The sequence below is a fragment of the Phoenix dactylifera genome, unplaced genomic scaffold (genome assembly GCF_009389715.1).
Source record: "Phoenix dactylifera cultivar Barhee BC4 unplaced genomic scaffold, palm_55x_up_171113_PBpolish2nd_filt_p 000430F, whole genome shotgun sequence".
NCBI classification, from domain to species: domain Eukaryota; kingdom Viridiplantae; phylum Streptophyta; class Magnoliopsida; order Arecales; family Arecaceae; genus Phoenix; species Phoenix dactylifera.
The window spans coordinates 324499-333531 of NW_024067866.1; positions in this window are offsets into that span (position 1 = coordinate 324499).

The window sequence follows — 9033 nt, forward strand, 5'->3', positions numbered from 1 at the left end:
GGCCGAAGCGCCAAAGGCGCACTTCGCTGGGTTCAGCTTCATGCGAAACTTCCGCAAGGTGGTGAAAGTCTCCTCCAGATCCACGATGTGCTGGTCTGCCTGGCGGCTCTTCACCAGCATATCGTCCACGTACACCTCCATGTTCCGGCCGATTTGCTCTTTGAAGATTTTGTTGACGAGGCGCTGGTAAGTGGCGCTAGCATTCTTCAGACCAAAGGGCATTACCTTGTAGCAGTACAGCCCCCGGTCTATTATAAAGGCAGTTTTCTCCTCGTCCTGTGGGGCCATCATTATCTGGTTGTAACCGGAGAAGGCGTCCATGAAAGACAGCAGCTGATATCCGGAAGTCGCGTCGACCAGTTGGTCTATCCGCGGAAGCAGAAAGCTATCCTTAGGGCACGCCTTGTTCAGGTCGGTATAGTCGACGCACATCCTCCACTTTCCGCTCGCCTTCCAGACAAGTACGACATTTGCCAGCCACTCGGGGTAACTCACCTCCCTTATGAATCCTGCCTCCAAGAGCTTGTCTACCTCCTGGTCGACCACCCGGATCCGATCCGGGGCACAGTGTCTCTTCTTCTGCTTCATTGGCCGGTGGGTCGGGTCGACATTGAGGGCGTGAGAAATGACCTCCGGGTCGATCCCAGGTACATCGGCCGCCGACCAGGCAAATACATCGGCATTGGCTCGGAGGAATTCCACCAACCGGGCCCGAGCTCCCGGGTCGAGATTGGCGCCGACCCGGACCGCCCGGTCCCGGCGGCCTTCCTCGAGGGAAACTTCGACCACACCCTCGGCCGGCTCCCCCTGCCGCAAGGCCACCTCGTCTCTGGCATCAAGGGACTCGACGTTGAGGGCTTCTGCGGGCTTCTTCCCTTTGAGGGTCGCTAAGAAACATTGCCGTGCGGTCGGTTGGTCACCTCGGACCTCCCCGATCCCGACCGTCGTGGGGAACCGCATGAGCAAGTGGTACGTGGAGACCACGCGCGAAGGGCGTTCAGCCCGGGTCGTCCGAGGATAGCGTTGTAGGCCGAGGGAACACGGACGACCAAGAACCCGAGTCGCACCGTGGCTTCTGCGGGTGCGACGCCCGCAGTCACAGGCAGCTCAACGACACCTTCCACCGGGACAGCGTCGCCGGTGAATCCTATGAGGGGGGTGGATATTTTGCGCAATGATTGTCTGGACAAGCCCAGCTTTTGGAAGGCCTCGTAAAACAAGATATCAGCTGAGCTTCCACTATCCACAAGAACACGCCTTACATCATAGTTTGCCATAGTGAGGGAGATTACCATGGCGTCATCGTGGGGGGTCTGAACCCCCTTTACATCCTCATCACAAAAGGTGATTACATTGCCGACCCTCTGCCTCTTTGCGACGGCCGCACCTGACGCCTCCGTCGAGCCCCCTGCGTTCCTCACAGGCCGGGGGCAGCCCCCAGTGATAGTGTGGATCACGCCCGCAACGGGTCGATTCTGCTCCCGAGGCTCCGGAGGAGCCGGGTCGGCCGGACGCAGGTCTGCGGGGGGACGTCGGTCGCTCACATATCGACCGAGACGCCCCCGGCGGATGAGAGCCTCGATCTCGTCCCGAAGCTGGAAGCAGTCTTCCGTGTCGTGGCCGTGGTCTCGGTGGTACTCACAGTACGCCCGGGAGGGCCTCTTCCCAGGGATCTTCCGCATCTGTCTCGGGGCCGGGATGTCCTCCCGCCCCTTGATCTCCATAAGGATCTTGGCCCGGGGAGTCAGGAGAGGGGTTGTACCGGTTGAAACGTCGGGGCGGAGAACGAGGGCGTGGGGCGCCGTGGTTCTTCGCCGGCGACGGGCTTCTGCGCCGACGCTGGGGCGTCGGGCTCCTCCTCTGGCGTGCCTCTTTCCGCCTTTTCTTCCCAAGCTTTGGAGGGATCTCGGCGGCCTCCTTACTCCGGTGGGCGGCCGCCTCCTCGGCGTCCGCATACTGGTTCGCCCGGGACAACAGCTCTGGGAAGCTCCGCGGCAGGCGTTTGTCCAGGGAGAAGGTGAGTCTGCCCTTCCGGAAGCCACGCTTCAGGGCTGAAAGAGCTACCTCCTGACTCAGGCTCCGGACCTCCAGCGTAGCCCTGTTGAAGCGGGTAAGATAATCCCGCAGGCTTTCTCTCTCGTTTTGCCGGACATCAAAGAGGGAGTCGGAGACCAGTCGCCGCCGGCTACTGACGGCGAATGAGTGACGAAGAGGCGACGTGGAACTGGTCGAAGGACATCGCACCCTGCAGATTCTGCACTGCCTCCGCGAGGGTGCGAACCTGCTGGGTTAGCTGGTCGAACTGGGCGGCTTCGACCGTCCTGAACGGGCGGTGGGGAGGTGGAGTGTTGCTGAGAGTGTATTGGAGATGCAGCGGCCCTCCGGCCAGAGGCGCGAGAGGCCCCGCGACCGGAAGCATTGGAAGCTCCACGACCACCTCGCCGTGCCATTACGATCGCTCTGAGATCCGGTCCCTTCCTCTAGCGCCAACTGTTGCTGGGGGTCCAAACCGAGAACGATTGGCACAGCGGTATGAACGGGGTTCCCTTGGAATTACTTCGGTTGCACTCCACCTTCCGCCGGAAAACCTGCAAGCAAGCCTCGCACCACCACCGGGGTAGTGGGGGCCCTCCGACGATCAAGTTAGGGGAGATCGAAGGAGAAGAAGAGGTAGCAGGTAAGATAATACTCTGAAAAATCTTGCTTACCCTCCCCTTCCCCCCCCAGCCGCATATATATCAGTCTGGGGGGTTTTTCTGGGGATTGGTCATCGTGTGGCACGATGGGGTTGCCACTGACATGGTCGTTACAGGGCGTCGTGGGGCAGCGCTGGGTACGGCCATGGCAGGGCGTAGTGGAGCTCCGCTTTGTACGGCTGTTACAGGGGATCGTGGGGCAGCGCCGGATACGGCCGTTGCAGGGAGTAGTGGAGCAGGGGGCCGCGGCGTGCCTCAGGGGAACAGTCTGTTGTTGTCAGGAGATTGCCGACTTGGGGTCGGATTGCTGGACCAAGGGGCAGCCGACTCGGGGTCGGGCTGCGGAGCCGAAGATATCCGACCCGAGGTCGGATTGCTGGACCAAGGGGCAGCCGACTCGGGGTCGGGCTGCGGAGCCGAAGATATCCGACCCGAGGTCGGATTGCTGGACCAAGGGGCAGCCGACTCGGGGTCGGGCTGCGGAGCCGAAGATATCCGACCCGAGGTCGGATTGCTGGACCAAGGGGCAGCCGACTCGGGGTCGCGCTGCGGAGCCGAAGATATCCGACCCGAGGTCGGATTGCTGGATCAAGGGGCAGCCGTAGTCTTCCTAGGCGCGCGTGCCGGTCACGTGGGGCATGGTGGCTAAGTTCCCCCGTAACACTAGCCATCATGGCTTCCAACGATGTAGATTGCTGAGGGATAGCGGCACTATAAGTAGGAATAGATGGAGCCAATGATTGGTATATCTGTGATGGACCTATCCTGAAAAAATTCTTCTAAAAACTTGGTGGACCACCTTGATGCTGAATAGGTTCAGTCTGCCTGTATAAGAAGTTTGGGTGAAACCTATTATTAGGGTGATAAACTGGGCTGAATGAGTTAGGAGTGGGTTTCTTAAAGGCATTATATGAATTTAGAGCATTTGCCTGCTCAGCCTTAATATTGGGTAAACTAGGACAACACTCTACTAGATGCTCAGAATTGTTACACAAGATACATAAGCCCTGTGGCTCATGTTCTACTTTTACGATGGGATTTGACTCTTTGTGTGAGTTTGAGTTAGTGGAAATAGTGAAAGTATCCAACTTTTTGCTTAGATTATTCACCCCATTCACTAGATTTGACATGATATTCTTGAGTTCTGGGTCTGTTTTTATTCCGTAGGTACTTGGTTATCTAGACCCATAATCATCTCTATCTACCTCCTGACCGTAGCTACTCCAATTTTAAGTATTTTCATCTAAGTCCACAAAGAACTCATAGGCTTGATCAGGAGTTTGGTTCATGAACCTACCCTTATGCATGGATTCAATCATGTTCCTGTGTGTTGGAGGTAATTCTTTGTAAAAGAAATATACTAGATCAGCCTTATCAAGCCCATGGTGCGGGCACTTGACCAAAAGATCATGGAATCTTTTCCAAAGTTGGAAAAATTTCTCCTCAGATTTTTCTTTAAAAGTTCTTATGGCATCCTTAATTTTTTCAATTTTTACCATGGGATAAAACTTAGCCATGAACTTCCTAGATAGTTGTTCCCATGATGTACTGGAATTTAAAGCAAGAGAATACAGCCATACAGCGACACGATCCTTTAAAGTCATGGAAAACAACCTTAATTTAATACCCTCTTCATCTAAATTTTGATTTCTGAACGTTTGACAGATTGTCAAAAAATTGTTTAGATGAATATACGGTTGTTCACTCTCAAATCCATAAAATTTGGGTAACATGTTTATTGTTGCAGCCCGAATCTCGAATTGGGCTGCATTATTAATTGGTAACACTATAAAAGTAGGGAGACTAGCGGATGCGGGTGCGAACAACTCATTCAAAGTTCTAATATGTTCACCCATTGTAGAGATTGATGGTTGTCTTGCAGTTCGCTGGGTGTAATGAAAATTTCTGTCAATCTCAGGATCAAATAGTGTTAACTTACCTCTTAATGATCTTCTACCATGCATACACTATCAACAATTTATTAGATTTGACTCCTAAAATGAACGAGATCCTAAGAGAAAAGAGGGCTAGACACAGATGACCACAACCATCACCACACAACAATTTGGCTCTATTAGTCTTAAAATTAAGTGAGGTTTAGTAGCTTCTTAAATCTAGTTGCACGGAGAATTATTAGGTAAAAATTTCTAAAATTCTCTCCTAGATTAGATAGCTCATAATCTCTCTTTCAGATTAAACTTGAGCATACTAGTTAAGAAGATCTAGTAATTAGTGACCAGGTAAGTTCCAGGATGTGTGGTGGTGCACTAGGCTCACTTAAGTACCACAATTTCTATAATAGTTTTCACTGTTATAAAACTTGCCTAGACATCACCAATTACTAAAGTTCTCACTGGAGTGGTCTTCAGTCGTTTCTTTCCCAGAGCCTATTGAGCTCGAAAACTCTAAAACCAATGTCTAATTATTTTTAATATGATTAGGCTTAGGATATTTATGCACTGTGATGATTTTTGGGCAAGGACGAGTGATGAAATCCCGATCTTATCTTTTTAGTAGGTTCTGCCCTTAGAATATTTTATGCAAATGCTTTACACTACATGCAACAATCATAAATTTTTTTTTAAGTTTTATGGCATGACATTAAATTCCTTTAATTAAATGATCAAGCAAATTTTATTTATTTATATATTTATTTTTTTAATTTTTTAATTTTATTTTTTTGTTTATTTAAATTTTATATAGGAATAACTTAAATGTAAACTAAAAAATAATCCTTATACGTTAGTCAATCTCCGAATGCCCGTTGAATAAGCTCTGGAGATTACTCCGTGAGGAGCCCCAATAGAGGTATGATAACCTCGGAAGATTGCACCCTATCAATTACTAGCAAATTTTTTTTATTTTTATTAATTAATTTTTTTTATATTTTTTAACTTTAATCTAGGAAGAATTAAATAAGGCAAGATTAAAATAATCTAAGAAAATAAATCAAGGCTAGAATTGAAAATTTCACACTTGAGCTTAGTGGCATTCGTTGAATCTTCCTTGTGAAGTACCTTGCCTCCCCGGCAACGGCGCCAAAATTTGTTGTCAGTTTTTTTTTTAAGACCTGAGGATGATTTATAAAGGATGTCGTTGTTAAAATCATAACCAATAAACAAATATTCTTTTTTTATACTCTTACCATCCTCTATTCGATGAATAGTGGTTGTAGGAGGTCGATCCACAGGGAGGTGATTGGAGTACACAAATAGAGAATAGAAACTCCATTATGGTTTATTTTTTTTAAAAAACAATTCATTGAGGATGTTCGATTAATCTCTAAACAAGTAGTGCTATTTTGCTAAAAAATAAATAAAGAAAAGAAAGAGAGTTTTTGCAATTAAAATAAGAATTTCAGAATGCATATAATAAATTACAGAATATTAAATTAAAACTTAGACACGGATTGCACAAAAGAAAAATTAATAAATTTGTATAAAAAACAGAAATTAAACCGAACCTAGAACACGTATTGCATGAAAGAAAATTGATAGATTTCATAAAAAAAAATTGATTACAAATAAAAATGGAGATTGGAAGTCTAATGCTTCTTCTCTTTTGCAAATAAAATAAAGAAAAGAAAACAAGAAGCTTCTCCCTCTCGGTGGAACTTCCAAAACAAATAAAATAAAATACTTTTTTTCCTTCCTTCTTCTCGGAAAATAGAGCTCTCCCCTGTTTCTTGGCCCCAATCGAGAACTTCCCCTTCCTCCCTTCAGCCGATGGCCTCTCCCCCTTTTATATGGATCTTCCCCACCCCTTCAAGCCGGCGATGGATCCCCTGATGGAGGTGTAACGGACGCTCGTGGAGGAGGTGATTCATGGATGGCTGAATCACGGGTGATTGCAGACGAGATCGCTGGAGGAGATGATCCGGAGGAGCTGGGATCACGGGATGCTGACGGAATCTTGGGTTGCTGGGAGGCGGACTCGGAAAGAGGGGGACGCAGGGAGGAAATCCGGAAGGACATGGATGCGGACGGTGAAGCAGAGGCGGAGGAGGGGGGGTCTTGAATCTAGAAGGGGGATGCGGGGAGGATGTTCGGAAGGACATGGATGCGGACGACTGGATCATTGCTCCTCCCTTTGACGCAGAAGAGGCGGACGGGCTTGGAGAATTAGATCTCTATTTCGGAAGAGTGCGGGTGTTAATCCGGAAAGAACGGAACGCGAGGATCGCTGGGAGATCGCACGCGGGCTCGGACGCTTGGTTGCAAATGTGCTCGATCAGATCATGGCAGGATTGGGCCCGCGCAGTTTGGAGCCATGATGCATCTCTCTAAACCCAATCTGTACCAAATACGCATTTATACTTTAATTTATAATAACCTGTGCCAAACAAAAAATATAATATTAAATCAGTGAATTTACCATTATCAGTCAGCAATAACACTAATTTAAGTGATATGTAGATCGCACTTTTGTGCTCTCATCAGCTAGTAGAGCTAAATTATAGTTAGGTATTCATCTTCCACTATAAGGTGCATTAGAACTGACTTATAAATTTCACATCTCGATTAGAGGTAATCATCTTAGGAATATTGTGAAGGTGCATGATTTGTCAATTTCATGAAAGTAGAGCTTGGTGATGTGAGAGGTGTCATGCATCTTCTAGTATGACACACAATGTGTTATCTAGGAAAATCAATCAACAACTATCATGATCGAATTTTTATTGTATTGAGTCCTAGGTAAGCTCATAGTGAAATCCATGCTCACATCTTCTCATGGCACCTATGAAACTAGCAATGACAAGTATAGCACTGTATTTTGATATTTAATTACAAGCTTGTTAACTACATGGCTGTCTATGCATATACGCTACAATCCATCCTTCTAGGATACTAGTACTATGGGCACAATGCATGAACTGATACTCTCCCTTCTCCATGAGCTCTTTCGCTTGGTGCTAACGCTCTTCATGCTCTTCGGAGCTCATATGACAAGCAGGCATATTGGGGATGATGGAGTCAGGAATAAAGTCAATGCAGTGTTGAATGTGGGTTGTAGGTTGTAGTTTGGTGGGAATCTTACCTGGCATGATATAACTCTTTGAGGAGTGGTTTGATTGCTTTAGTCAGCTTTGTTGACTCCTTATTCTCTTCTAACACAATCAGGTGCATGCAACATGAGTCTCCGTATATGTCTTGATAAGTCACTACAACAATTTAATGAAACAATGGCATTATTTTAGCAGCATATATATAAACTGCTAGTATTTTAAACTTTTTTTTGGCATTTTATAATTTTTTGATAGAATTGATTATCTAAGATCATTTAGATAGGCATATATAATAGATATATGCCAACATTAACCAACTAGCTCCCACACGCGTCACCGCAATTTTGTGAGGAGAGTTTGATTTCATGGAGGACTTAAACCTTAAGGAGATCTTTATAATTTACTTATATAAATTTTTGGAATTTTGGTTGGCTTGCCATAGTTTTCTTTTCTATTTTGTTTCCTTTTATTTCTATATCTATCAGTAGCGAATGCTTTTGTTTTCCTTGCAACCAATTAAAATATACACCATACACGGTATTCAAATACCAATTAGCTTTTAAGTAGAGTGAATCCTTTAAATCATCATCAGTAATATATAACAAATTACAAGAAGTGAGGTTCGTGGCAGATTTTTATTGGTTACACAAACGCAAGACTCTGCAAAGGTTGATTGATTTTAATTAGAAATATAATTTCACCTAAATTTTGTTGACTTGTTGAGTGCATCTAACTCCTAACAAATTTCTGCTACAGAAAATCTGCTGCATGATTACATGTCATTGTATTTTTAATTTGTTTTTGGTCCCACCGTACCTTTCTTGGCCTAATTTGAGGGCCAAGTCCAACAGGGTTGATTGGTTTTCATGGTTTCCATCCGCATCTAGGTTTTTTTTTTTGGTTAGAAGCGGCATCCGTATAATCCTCACATGAGTACAACCTGCCAAGTCAAAAGAAAGAAGATGATACAAAGGGTGGGGTAAATCTACGACCCTGGTCCAAACCACTTCATCCAAGTGGCGGGCCACAAAGGAGGCGACCCAGTCTGCCGCACTGTTCACTTCCCGATACACATATGCTACCTGAAAAGAGCTTGTCTCTCTAGCCATTTTGCGGATCCTACGAAGCCACAGGTGTCCGTCTCCATCCGGATCCACACCCCGTATCCAGTCAATCACTGAGACGGAGTCCCACTCTAGAAGTATCTTGTTGGCTCTAAGGACCCTCGCTCCTAGCATAGTACATGCCCTCTCAGATAGCCTGCAACTCCACATCAATGACGGCCCGTCCGATGGTTCATCGCCCTCCGACTGCAACCAGTGTACCCAGGTG